The following is a 15,062-nucleotide window of genomic DNA, read 5'->3' as shown; positions in this document are numbered from 1 at the left end:
CTCGATTCTACCTGCTCCCACTTTGCCTTTTCCTCCATCCAATCTCCTTCTAAGAGAAGTCCTCTCTCCTCTCAGTGAGCCTCTAGGAATACTAATGCCAGTGCCTTGTCCGGCGTTGACCTTTTGTTTCTCCTAACTCATCGTGTTCCACCTGCAATATCTAATAACAGCCAAGAGTAATGCCCCAAGCTTATTACTATGTGTTAGGCACTTTACAGGTGTCATCTCATTTAATTCATCAACTCATTAATGAACTAGTATTATTCCTGCCATTTTGCAGATTGCACACTGAAACCCAGAGAAATTGAAGGCTTGCCAATGTTGTATCGCAAGGAAGACCCTGAGCTTGGATTTAATCACTGACTCCCTGACTCTGGTTATTTTATTCTTACTAATTCACACTTCACGTGGAGCAAAGATAGCTAATAATAAAGTACCTTAATAGTAAATAAGTGCTGAGAATTTTCTGTGCCCCAGGCAATGAACTTAGCATTCTTCTAGACCCTGAGATAAAAAAAGAAGACATTTCTGCCTTTATTGTGTAGGCCAAGGACAACACTTACGTGTGGGGAATTTGAGGGGTAAACTCAGAAGATTCTAATTAAACAGTTACAGTGCCCAGCCCACACGAACTCTCCTGTTAGGTGTAGAGTATATGAAAATACTGGAGATAATAAAAATTGGGAGATTTCATAAAGATGCTATGTCATAAAAAGAGATATAGTAGACTAAAGAAGCAAAGAGCAGATTCATAATCATAACAATTCAGTTATTATTTTTTAATTTTTTCTCTGGCAGGAATAATACTAGCTCATTAATGAGTTGATGAATTAAATATACAGTGTCTCTTCTCTTCTCAGCTTTCAACTCTGCAGTATCTGTCCATTGCATTTGAAATAAAATGCAAACCCCTTTCCATATTCTGGTAGATCTGCCATGATCCGGCCCCTGCCTACCTCTTGACACCAGGGGTCATCTCCAAACTCCAGCTCCTAATGCATCTGCCACTGACACTCTGTTGCTCAAACATGGCAAGTTCATTTACTCCTTAGAGTCTGGGCATTTGCTATTTCTTCCATCTGAACTTTTATCTCCTTTTTCTTTGTTTTGGCCAGCTCCTTCTCATCGGTTATCTCAGCTCAAATGTTAGAGAAATCTCTTCTGTTACCCCTTCTACAATAACACTTCTCTTTATTCATCATTCATTTATTCATTCATTCATTCATTCCTTTATTCATTCATTTGATGAATGTTGAGCACTATGTTCCAATACTGGTGTAGGCCCATAAAGCAGGGAATGAACTTGGCCAAGTGCTTGTCCTCATGATACTTACATTCTCTTGAGAGTGATGGACAATAAATAAGGAGGGAGGAGAGCTACTGGGGAGTATTACTTTCCTGCCTTGCTCTCTATGACATTGCCAGGAGCTGGGTACTGCGTGGATGGAAGGCCATAGCTCCTATTGGACGGCTCTTGCACATAGCCATGCCCCAAGTTCTCCTAATTGTTCCTTTCCCTTGAGCCCTTCCTCATTAATCCCAGGATACTGCATTTCCCCCTGTAGCTTCTCTAAAACCTGCCTGCTCCTCTATAGTCACTTTATGCAAATCCTCAAATTACCCAATATATGAGTGCCAGGAGCCTGGGAAGATGGTAATTAGTCAGAAACCTATAGGAAGTGAGGGAACGAGCAGAGAGACAGCTAGGAAAAGCATTCTAAGAAAAACACCAAATGCAAAGAAGCTCTATTAGTTCTGCATTGCTTCATAACAAAACAAACATAGTGCCTTAAAACAACATAGATGTATCATCATTTTATAGCTCCTAGCTCAGAAGCCTGGGCACAGTATGACTGGATTCTCCACTCAGGGCCTCACACTGCTGAAATCAGGGTGTTGGCTGGGCTACTGTGTCAGCTGAGGCTCAGGGTCCTCTCCCAGCTCATTCAGGTGGTTCACAGAATTCAGTTCCTTGTGATGACCGGAATTAGGTCCTGTTTCCATGTTGGCTGCCCTGGGCACTGCTCTCAGCAACAAGAGGCCTCTCACATTCACAGCCATGCAGCCCCCTCCATCTTCAAGCTAGCAAAAGAGGACTCCTCAAATCGCCCCCGTGCCTTGCACCTCTGACTTCCTCTGTCTCTGATCTCTAGACCCAAATTGAAGGCTCATGTAATCAAGTCATGCCCACTCAGATAATCTTCCCGTCTTAAAGTCAACTGATTTGGGATTTCAGTTCTGTAAAATTCCTTTCTAGAGGTAGATAGATTTGTGTTTGATTAGGTAACTGGCAGGTGGTATGTGCACATCAGGACACAGGAATCTTGGGGGCCATCGTGGAACTTTGTCTGCCACAGAGCCTAAGGCAGGAACAAGCCTTTGTGTTGAAGAATGACAGGAGAGCCAGTGTTCTAGATAAATGTGGGCAACAAGAGCATGGGTGATGAATGGCCTGAAGACAAACCATTGAGGGGACGTTGGCTTTTACTCTGAAGTCAGAAGTCATTGAGCTGAGTGGCATGATCTGACTCAGGCGTTAGAAGTATTACCCTGGCTACATGCAAATAGTCTACAGGGAAGGCAAGGACTGAAACAGAGAGACCACTGGGAGGCTACTGCGATAACACTGGTGGAAAAGGTGGCTGGCTTGGAGCAGAGTGGAGATGATCAGAATTGAGAAGGAGTCAGATTCTGGATACCTTTTGAAGGGAGGGCTATTAGGTTTTACTAATGGATTAAATGTGGACTATGAAGGAAGGGAGGAGTCAAGGTTTTATCTTCATCCCACTATCACTCTCTTAAAAGATCTAATTTCTGTACTTATCACTCTCTTAAAATACTTTCTCTATGTCCTTATTATTGTCTTTTGGCTCCTCCTACAAAGGAAGCTCCATGAAGGCAGGACACTGTTGTCCATTGCAGCATCCCCAGTGCATACAGTCTGACACAAACAAAGTAGCATTCAATAGATACTTATTGAATATATGAATGAATGAGTCAATCAGTCAATCAACAAACAAATGACTTTTGCACTTCAGGCACTCAGGTTCTTTTCACAAGTTATTCCAATATAGGAGGAATGGAAAGTAGATCTCTCCTTTAATACACCCCATGCGCTCAAATCAAACCTTACAAAGTATTTTATTCCAATATATTGGCTTCATGAGGAAAAAAAATAACTGATTTTGCCAAATATTTATTGGACTTAAATTTTAGATTCTCTCAAATATATTCAAGGTGTTTTACATTTCAGTTTTCTCCGCTATTACCTAGGGTTTCAATTAAGTGGTTTGTGTTTTCTTTTTTTTTTTTTCTTTGTTTTTCTTTTTTTCTTTTTCATATATTTTTTATCTCCAGCAGTAATGGTTTTCAGTTTTCAATTTGTTTGACTTTCTGGAAGAGAGTGCTGTTGCACTCACAAAACACAATGCACTGCTAGTTTTCAAGGTAATGTTCTTTTGGTTCAGTTGTTAAGCAATATGAGTTTTGCAAACAGTAGAATTTCATGACATCCTGCTCATGGTGCACTTAGAAAATCACTGAGGCTGGAAGGGGTGATTAGTTAAGCACACCAAGGACTGACGTAGGCAGGAGAGAAAAGAAAGCCTGGTCAATTGTAGGAATACTGGGCAGTGATAAAAATCCAGTCTAATAAAGCCCTCTAATGGGCAGAACATGTGAGTCATTAAAATCATGAAGTGTTTATTATAAGGATATTCATAGTAAATACATAAAGTGGGTTATGGATATGAAAAGAGATTGTGCAAAGTCTACCTTTTGCTCATTTTTCATGAAATTTAATGTAACTTCTGAATTTAAAAAAATAGATACTCATCAAGGATACAACAATATTTCCAGTCCCAAAGTGAAATAATCTTAAAGCACATGATCTTGGGCCAGCTGGTGTTTGTGGAAGAGAGTAGGGTTTGCAAAGCTTCCTGAATACTGGTGATTGATGAGGCAACCCCTCCCCTCCTTTAAGTCTGGGTGACAGTCAAGTTGACATCTATGCACAAACAGGTTAGGATATTTTATGTGCTTGGTTGCTAAACCATCTTCTGGCATAACTGACTGAACAGAATGCTGAAGCGAGGCTGTCTTAACGCTATAGGTTCTGCAAATGTGCTCAGCGCCGTGGATGCCAAGTCTTCCAACTGAAACAGAGAAATAGCCGAACTCAGTGCTGTGCTCTCTGACCCATCAGGCCAGGGGCCCTCTGTCACCTCTTTCTGTATGTACAGGCTGAGTTCTCCTCTGCTCTGTTTTGTTTCCTTAAGCCCTGATATTACAACACTCAGTTACAATCATTGGGAGGTCGAGAGGGTAGGGATATAGAGCAAAGGAGAAGGGATGAAAGAAGGAAGGAAGGAAGAAGGGAGAGGGCGGGAGGCAAGGAGAGAGAATTCCTTGTCTCAAATTTGTCACAACTAGACCCAAACTTGTAAGAAACTCAGAATACTCTGTAGCCTTAAGGTCAAATAAGTTGCTAACAAAGCCCATTTGCACTTGAAGAACAAGCTGTGTGGGGAAATCCCACACAATTCCTTGGTCTTTGAACAATCACATTTGGTTGTTAGAAGACAGCAGAACAGAGTGTGTTGTTTGGGATGCAACGTTTAACATCCAAAGTCAACCTAAACTGTCAGGAAGCATGTCATTTAGAGACTGCAGTTTCGCCAGGCCCCTCCTGCAGAGCACCTATAACCACCTCACTGTGTGACTCTTAATATTGTGAAGACCATGCAGTGAGAACTGGCCACGTTCAAAGCAGACTCTCTCTTTTTTAAGGGTCCACAGAGATGTATAGACGCTCTGTTCGTGTATTCTTTAAAACTGCTCTGTGTGAACAGACATTGATAGGACCTGACTGGTGGGAGAGCCTTCATAATTTTCCTTAAAACCTGAAACAAACAGGGAGCCCCTTTCCTGCTTCTTCTGCTTATTTCCTACAAGCCAACCATTTCCAAGCCCTGCCCTTTTTAAAAAAAAATATATATATATCTTTATTGATTTCAGAGAGAGGAAAAGAGAGGGAGAGAGTTAGAAACATCAGTGATGAGAGAGTCGTCATTGATCGGCTGCCTTCTGCACACCCCAACTGGGGGTCTCAAGCCCGCAACCCAGGCATGTGCCCTGACCAGGAATCGAATAACCGTGGTCTCCTGGATCCTAGGTCGATGCTCAACCACTACTTGGCTATATTGAATATGTATTGAAATTTTCACTTGGATATCTTAGAGGAACATAGATCTATGTGACCCAAACTGCATTCATTACCTAATTTCCAGACCCAAAGCCCTTCCTAAAGAGGGTACCCTTACTTGGTGGCACCACAACCAACCCAGTCGTCCAGTTTAGAAACCTAGAACTTGTTCTGACCCTTCTCTCACCTTATCCCTGGCATCTAACCTATCAATAAACATGTCCTACATATTATACCTCCAGCATTTCACAAATGTCCCTTCTTATTCAACTCCTATTGCTACAATCATCATCCAAGCCACTGTTGAGTCTGACCAAGATCCTTAGAAGAAAGGAAGGAAGGAAGAAGAGGGGAGGGAAGGGGAGGGGAAGGGAGGGGAGGGGAGGGGAGGGAAATATGCAAAGTTATCATTAATGCAGGAGTTTAATATTTTCTCCTAATCAATTCCAGATTCATGACACTGAACATAACATCTTTTCATTGTTTAAAAAAATAAGCTAAACCAGCTCCAGTTACTTATTGCCTGAAATGTAGTGGCTAGAGCAACAACATTTGCCATAATCAGCAATCTGGGAGGGCTTGATAGGAGCTAGTCTTTGCACCACTTGGCATCAGCTGAGCTGACTCAAAGGCTGGGGGCTGGAATCATCTAAAGATTCGCTTACATGGCTGATGTTAATGCTGGCTGTCCATTGAAACCTCAGCTGTGTCTGTGGCCAGAACACCTATACAGGGCCTCCCCATCTTACTTGTTGAGCATCTGCACAAATGGTGGCTGGGATCTAAGAGCAATTGTCCTAAGAAGGAGATCCAGGAGAAAGCAGTGCAGGTCTCCCCCACTTTTCGAAAGTTTGCCTTATGCCCCTTGCCTTTTCCAAAAGACCTACATTAGTACCTGTTTTCACTAACTGAAAGAAATCTGAAGAGAACTTTTGCTTTTACAAAAAAATTAAAAAGATGAACATCAGAAATAGCATTCAGCATCTGTTTTGCAGCAGCCTTTATAGAGGCAGCGTGCATGCTACCCCGAGCAACGAGAGTGGCCCCCCAAGCTCCTTCCCCGGGAACTAACTCAGCATCTCAGCATCAAGCACCATAGCTTTGAACTGAGTCTGGGAGCATCTGCGCTTTGTCTCCATTTATTTTGTGCATCTGTTCTCTGTTCTCAAGGTGTATCCTAAGGTATCAGAAAAACCTAAGAGAGATCCTTAGGATGCTAAGCGCCGAGTAAAATTGGATGTCATTCAGCGTATTTGGTACGATTTGGTAAGGTGTTTTTTAGGACTGTAAATGCTCAAAATGTTTTCCACATAAATTAATGATAATTACTTCTTCGCTTTACGTAATTTCAGCTTAAAAACATTTTTTTATGAATGCTGTACTTTGAGATAGCGAGGAAACCCTGTATTGCCTTTTATGACCTTGCCTCGAGTCATGCAGGCCACCTCTGCTTCATCTAGTCATTGAGATGTCACAAAAGCCCCCCTTGTTTCCACAAGAGGGGAAGAGATTCCATCTCTCTGTGGAGAGGTGCCAAAGTTCAGGGAAAACATTGCTGTGACCATTTTTGTAAAATACAATTTGCACAAAACCATTATTTTCTTTATTTTCTTCTGGGTCACTGTAAAATCAAAGCTTCAAGGGAACAACACCAATATTCTGACTCCATGTAGAACTTCTAAGGCTCTGGAATGACCCAGGACTGGTGGTTTGGATCCACTGACCAAGTAGGTCAAATCTACCTGGTGGTGTTTTTTTAAAAATTTTTCAAAAAATTTTATCTGTACTTTCTTGCAGACAGTTCACTTCTAATCAGAGGTAACTTAGGTACTAAAACCCTGAATCCATCTTATAAGCAAAGCCATTGGAATAAACCTGGCTGCTGACTCTGAATAAAGCTGGCTCATAACTGATTTTTCATGGATGAATTCTGAATGGAGGTGCCTGATGGGGACCTCCACCCTCACTGCTAAAACAAGACCGTCATGGATTTTGGAGTGATCAGAATTATGGGCAGATTTACCTCTGCTTTTACTGTGGCCTCTCCTGATAATAGAATGACCTACTCTGCCATAGGGTGAGAATGACTCTCCTCCCTGGTCCACAAAGGGAATAAAACACAGGCAGCTGCCAGGAAAGAGTAATAAAGTCTATCATTTAATCTGCCACAGTGTAGCTTTTGGCAGGTGACTTCTGCAGAAGACAGACAAATGAAATAGAAAAACAGAGACTCAGAAACTGTGAGGGAGGAAAGACAGACATCAGAGACCCAATTCTGAATGTGACAAGAAAGGAGGGATTAGATTGTTCTTTCCACAACTGTGATTATTTTATTGGTTCAAGACAGATAGTAGAAAGCTGAGACAGGCTTAAAGAAAAGTTATGGTTAGCCCTAACCCTCTGGATGGAATCTGTCATCCAAATGAAAGCCACAACCCTCACATTATAGGCAGGTCAGTGAGGCAAGTTCTCTCTGTGAGTCCAATCTAGTTCAAGTTTATTTACAGCTTCACACAATTCATAGTATATCCACACTTCTTTACCACATAGCTGATCTTAGACTATCAATTATCCTACATTTTCTACATCTCAAGGAAAATTGGAAAAGGTCACATAAGTGGTGATTGGGGGACCTCCAATCTTGTCATATTCTCCATAGAGGCTGTGAGGTGCTGGGAGATAAAACTGGTACGACTGTTCTGGTTCTTACCTGGCCATTGGCTACTGCTTCTTGAATCCTGGCCATAGACTCCAGGGCTTCTTCTCAACAGAGCATCCACTTTGCTATTCCCGTTTTCTTTTTAAACAATGCCCTGTGCTCCACAGGGATCCATCCCCTCACCCACTCTTGTTTCATGTGGTTTGGGTCGGGGGCTGCACCTGGGATCCCTGGTGTGCATGTGACTCCATGAGCAGTTTAGGGCTCAGCATGTAAGGACAGTAGATCAAATCTGTTGACTTTCCAAAGTGAATGTCTTATCTGATGTTGTGAAGATGTAAATCTAGAGGTGCCAGAGCACTGAGGAAACTATAGGTGAGAGATAGAGAAAGTACTGGGTCCTGATAACACAGTTTGAGTCCTTGATTCCAACCACAGATCTGTGAATCTGCTCCCTGGACTTTTTATTATGTGAGCTACTTAATCCCCCTCTTCACACCAGTCTGAATTGATTTATTCTAATGTTTGTGTAATTTGCAAAGCAGTTTACAGCGATGTCTACTCTGATGAGGTCAGATTAGTTGGCTTTTATGTACAGCCCCAGTGGTAACTACTGGGTATGATCCTACTATGGATACGTTGGGTGTGATTGAATCTCTGTAGTTGATATGACTATAAAGCAATGAGGATTTTGCACCCTCAACTCAGGCCTCAACTTTGGCAACCAGGTAATTCAGAGTAAAACTTGAAAACAAACTTTATTCCTAACTGTTTTTTCAAACTCAGGCAATATGTAAATAATTATGTCCATAGAAAAACAAAAAACAGTGGTAAAAGGTGGTGGGCCCAACTCTCCAGTTGTTTGGGTTATAATAGCTAACTTGGGCACATAACTTATGGTATATTAAGAAAAACCCAAAATTCAAAGCTCTGTTCTAGTCCTAATTCCAGATTTGCAAGCTACATGATCTGAGACAAGTCATTTAACATAAGTTCCAAAAATGAGAATAAAAGGCATTGTAAACTATTAACTGTTAAATATCAATGGTAGTATTATTACTAATATTAATACTAGAATCTAATTCATTCTGACCTTCTCCCTTTGGTTGTCATTTCTCAGGTGTAGAAAATAGTTCATGTTTTTATTAGTCTTATGATAAAAATGTTACCAATATAATAAAACTTAACATTAAAATGCATGAAGTATAACACCCAAATTTCTAGGTGTTTGTTCTATTACAAATAAAACTATACTCCTGCCTTGCCGGTGTGCTCAGTGGCTGAGCATCAACCCATGAACCCTGAGATCACTGTTCCATTCCCAGTCAGGGCACATGCCCAGGTTGTGGGCTCCATCCCCAGCAGGGGGTGTGTAGGAGGCAGCCGATAGATGATTCTCTTTCATCACTGAAGTTTCTCTCTCTCTTCCCCTCTCCTTTTTTCCCTCTGAAATCAATATCAATAAAAACATATTTTTTTAGAAAACCACCCAGCCAGGCGTGGCTCAGCGGTTGAGCGTCAACCTAGGATCCAGGAGATCAGGGTTCGATTCCTGGTCAGGGCACATGCCCAGGTTGCGGGCTCGATCCCCAGCGAGGGGCATGCAGGAGGCAGCCAATCAATGACTCTCATCATTGATGTTTCTCTCTCTCTCTCTCCCTCTCCCTTCCTCTCCCTGAAATCAATAAAGATACGTTAAAAAAAAAAAAAGAAAACCAAAAAACTATATTCCTGCCCCTATTACCTATCATTATCTTTAAAATTATGAAAATAATATGCTACTTTTAAGGTTCATTAAGCTAATTTTTATGGGATTTCACAATGTTCCTGAGAACCAAATGAATCTACAAGTTCACATGACCTTGGAGGCAGACACATTTTTTTAAAAATGCAACTGGGTTACACAATGGCTGTGGTACCATATGCCCAGGGAACAATAAGTTAAAGATCATCATGTGACATAATAAAATCCCAGAAAGACAACAGGACATTTATCAGAATAGCCTGGAGACAGCCTGACATCATGTCTGCTAAACTCACATCCAAGAAGCAAATCATGTTCTGTTTACTTAATTGGTACCTAATGAGAAGACTAGATAGAAATTATTTTTTGTAACACTCTGTCTTTTTATATTTACTTGATTGGAGAGTAATTTCAAAGGAATCAAAGATAATTAATTGTTGAGTGGGTGTACTCTATGTGATTGAAGTAAAGCAAGAAAAAAATAACCGTAGGAAGCCAAGATCTGAGGAGAAGAAATAGGTAGCAATACTTGTCCCCTCAGTGACTTTGGGAGTGTGGATGGTAACCTCTCTTGGTGAACCGTGGACATGATGTAAATGATAAGTGACATGAGTCACTTTACTCTCCAGATCTGAGACACATCAGGCTATGCTAATGTTGTCACCAGATAATACTCCAGAGCCTCACACTTACCAATGAGCTAGTGGACCCAGTGATCAATATCCTTTTGATTCTGATTTATTTTTATCACCAACTAAGCTCAAGGCTTCAAGAAAATGACTTTCAAATAAATGTTGCAACTGTATTTAAGTCATAGAACTTGTACTCATGATGGTTGTCAACTCTACTAATAAAGCATGCTCCTACACTGCTGATATTTGTAGGCAGTGCGAAACTAAGTCTTGGACCAAGACTCCTGATCCATTATTCTTCCTCTAAATTCCGGTGGGGAGGGACTGAGATTATAAGCAATAATCAAAGAATGAGCCTTTGTTCCTCCCTTTCTCATGCCACACACCCAATTTATCAAAAAAATCCTATGAAATACATTTTATACCCCTTTTGTACCCGTGCCTAATCCGTGCCTCTGTTTTTTCTCAGGGCCTCCACTCTTGCCAAAATTCATGTTCTACACATTTTGTTTAAAATTGCACTCTTCGATATGACCTGTAAGGCCCTTGTATGGTTTGAATCTTGTTTTCCTTCTTTCTTCATTCCATTCTTACTGCCTAACTGTTGAAACCTTTTCTCTTGTCTCTTCACTTGGTGGATTCCCTTCTCAACCTTCAGGACTCCCATAAACGTTTCCTCTTCAGAGAGGCCTCCCTGATCCCATCTCTATAGCAGCCAGTGTCATAATCCACCCCGCTTCTGCTTGTTCCTAAATAGGTCTTACATGACCTTTTTGTTTGTGTATTTGTTTCTGTGTTACTGATTTTTTCTCTCTCACTAGACTATCTGCTCCATGTGAACAAGAATTCATCTGCATTCAAAACACCATACTCAACAAATACTTATTAAGATATTAGAGTCATTTGCTCAAGGAAAGTGAAGCCCTCAGTCCTTGAAGGAGAACCCAATTCTGAAATAGATGACTGTCCCATGTCCCAGGATGTTAAAACCAGCTTGTACCCCTCCCTCACCAGTTCTGCTGCCATCCTAGTGCATTTCTCAGTCTTACTTACTATCCATGTGGCTGAGGCAAGTCCTATCACCCTCTTATTGCAACTTTTAATACACAAGTAATTGAATATCTGTGCTGTGATGGTTAAAGTCATCTGTCAGCTTATCTAGGCCATGATACCCAGCTGTTTGATCAAAATTTAGAGCAGTTTTAGATCCACAGAAAAATTAAATAGGATGTACAGAGGTTTTCCATATGCTTCCTGCCCCCACATACGCACTGCCTCCTCCACTATCAACATCTCACTCTGGAGTGACATATGTGTTATAATCTGTTAACCTACATTGACACATCATTATCACCCAACGGCCATAGTTTATAATAGGATTCACTCTAGGTATTGTGCATTCTATGGGTTTTGACAAATGTATAATGCCATGTATCTACTGTTATAGTATAGTACAGAATAGTTTCACTGCCCTAAAAATCTCTGTGTTTAACCTGTTCGTCCCTTCCTCTCCCAACCCCTGGCAACCACTGTTCTTTTTATTGTCTCCATAGTTTTGCCCTTTTCAGAATGACATAAACTTGAAATCACACGGGATGTAGCCTTTTAAGATTGCCTTCTTTCACTTAGTAATATGCATTTAAATTTTCTTCATGTCTTTGCATGGCTTGATATACCTCATTTATTTTTAGTACTGAATAATATTCCATCGTCTGATGTAACACTGTTTATTTATTCATTCACCCACCTAAGGACATCTTGGTTGCTTCCAAGTTTTAGAAACCATTAATAAAGCTGCTGTCAAGATCCATGTGCAAGTTTTTGTGTGGACATAAATTGTCAAGTTATTTAGGTAAATACCAATGATCATGCTTTCTGGATCATATGTTCAGAGTATGTTTAGTTTTGTAAGAAGCTGTCAATTTGTTTTCCAAAATGGCTGTATGATTTTGCATTTCCACCAGCAATAAATGAGAGTTTCAGTTGCTCCACAATCTCGCCAGCATTTGGTGTTGTCAGTGTTCTATATTTTGGGCACTACAGGTATGCAGTGGTATCTTATTGTTGTTTTAACTTGTTATTTCCTAATTATATATTGAGCATCTTTTCAGGTGCTTATTTACCATCTGTATATCTTCTTTGGTATGGTGTCTGTTCAGGTCTTTTACCCATTTTTGTAACTGAGTTGCTTATTTTCTTAATGTTGAGCTTTAAGAGTTCTTTGGATATTTTGTATAACAATTCTTTATCAGATAGGTCTTTTGCAAATATTTTCTATCAGTCTGACTTGTCTTCTCATTTTCTTGATGAAGTGTTTTTTACATGTAATTAACTATTAAGTCAATAGACTGTGAGTAAAGTATATTACCTTCCATAATGTGGGTGAGCCTCAGCCAATCAGTTGGAGGCCTTAAGAGTAAAGACTAAGGTTCCCTAAAGAATGAATCCTTATCAAGATTGCAACATAGAAACTCTGCCTGGTTTTTCAGCCTGCTGCCATGTGGAATTGAGACCCAAGACTGCAACATCAACTGTTATCTGAATTTCCAGCCTGCTGGCCTGCCTTACGAATTTCAGACTTGCTAGCCCCACGGTTACATGGGCCAATCCCTTAAAACAGCATGCCCTCTCTCTCTCTTTCTGTCTCCTCAAATATATATCCACACACAACCAATATGATATATATACACATGTGTTTGTATGAATATATATGTATATATACATATACATACATATACACACACATACACATATACATATATATATACACACATCCTATTAGTTCTGTTTCTCTGGAAATCCCTGACTCTGCATGTGCGTTAACTCCTTCAGCTAGACTAAAAACATCAGCATGATTGGAATGAAATGAATTCTTCATTTGCAAGTGCTTTGCTAATGATAAAGTTCTACACAAATCAAAGACTAGGGTCCTTTATGTGGATTTTAGGCAAAGGAAATCCTGTTGGGTCAGCGCTAAGAAAAATAAAGATAAGTGCATTCTGATACCTTCAGATTTCCTTTCCTATGCCTATGTCCCCAAGTGTCTGATTTCCCCCTTTGATTCTCAGTTGCTCAGGGCACTCTGATGGCTACAATAGAAGCATCATAGCAGATTAGTATCAGAACTAGGCTTTCCTACTCATTAGATCTCAGAGAAAATCCCAGCCTTTTCACTTACAGCTGTTACTTAATCTCGTGTCTGATATCACTCATCTCTAAACTGGGAGCATGGTTTTAGAGATAACTGAGACGACACTAGTCTAGTGCTCAGCACCGAATTAGCATTTAACTCATGCCAGCTTTTATTTTCACTATTACTTGCTTTACCAATAAGCAGTCACCTATTATGCTCGTTTCTGTGCTCCACGTCACATGCCTTTGCTATAGAATTCCTTCACCCCGGATTTTCCCTGGTTTCCTTCTCTGTCAGTGTCTTCCAAAGCCCAGATTACTCTCATTTCATCTGTGAAATTAAACTGATTTAAGCCACATTAAATTTCCATAGTTCTTATTTTTTGTAGATAGTCATCATTTCTTACTTAAAATAATGCAGGGATTTGTGTCCTGGGACGGCTTTAAGCAGTTGCAGGCATGCTCAGTCTCATTTACTCTTTACAACAACCTTCTAGAGTAAGTACTGTCGTAATTACATATTTAAAAACTGAGGCTTAGAGAACTTAATAACTCGTTCAGGGTCCTAGAACTAGTATGTGGTAATCACGACTTGAGGATCATAACACATATGCCCCTTTCCCCAATCTTTGAATGCATTTACTAACTGTTTGACTAATTAAGTGAAAGCCTGAATAGAAATAAATGAGATTACAAATCGAAAGCTCTAGGGAGTAAGGATTGTTGGGCATTTGGACAGGTAAGAACACAAGTGGGAGGCTCTTCCAGAAAACTCAAGGTCTTCCAGCACTGACTTGGAGAATCATGTGCCTTAATTTCCTGTGTCCCAGTTGAAAAAATGCTGCACTTTTGACACCTTTAGTCACTGACAGTTTTGTTCCTCAGCACCTTTACAGGTAGAGAGTTTCATTCTGACAAATTTTAACAATCAGGTTATGAACTGCTCAAAAAAAGAAGAGTAACATATGTGCTGGCAAACATTTTATTGTAGTTTGTGCACATCAAAATACAGAAGGCAGTGTTCAACGATTTGATTTGGTTGCATCTTTAACAAAATTTATCAAGGTCAGTGGCTCTTCACCTTGACGCTGTTAGAATTACCTGAGAGTGTTCAAAGATTGTCATTTAGTCAAAATCTCTGAAAGTGTCAGTCTTATACAAGCTTTCTAGGTGATTCTGGTGTGGAGCTAGAGATGAGAACCCCCAATCTAGGGTAATCTACAGCTCTTTATGCAATTTATAACAGTACCTCGGTTTCTGAATGTGATCCGCTCCAGAAAACCATTCGAGTTCTGAAATGTTCGGAATTTGAAGGATCAACAGCCGGCAGCTGGGCCTCAGGGTCTTGCCCTCAGTGGAAGCCGCGGAGCATGTTCGACTTCCGAGGCTGGTTCGAAAACTGAAGCATTTCCTTCCAGGTTTACAGGGTTCATAACCTGAAATGCTTGTCAACGGAGACATTTGAAAACCGAGGTGCCACTGTATATCTTCCTGAAAAAGTGTGCAATAACAAGTTTTTATTATTCAAATCATTTGAACAGAACATGTGGAGACTTGTTACAAATAGATTTACAGATTGGATCTTAAGGAAATTTAAGTTTGTTGGCAATGCATCCCAATTTGTGAATTTATAAGTCCTAAATTTTATAATCAAAATTTTCTAACATGGAACACAGTAACACTAATGGAGAT

The sequence above is a fragment of the Miniopterus schreibersii genome, assembly GCF_964146895.1.
Source record: "Miniopterus schreibersii genome assembly, chromosome: 15".
Classification (NCBI taxonomy): Eukaryota; Metazoa; Chordata; class Mammalia; order Chiroptera; family Miniopteridae; genus Miniopterus; species Miniopterus schreibersii.
Note: the sequence above shows the minus strand (reverse complement) of the source record.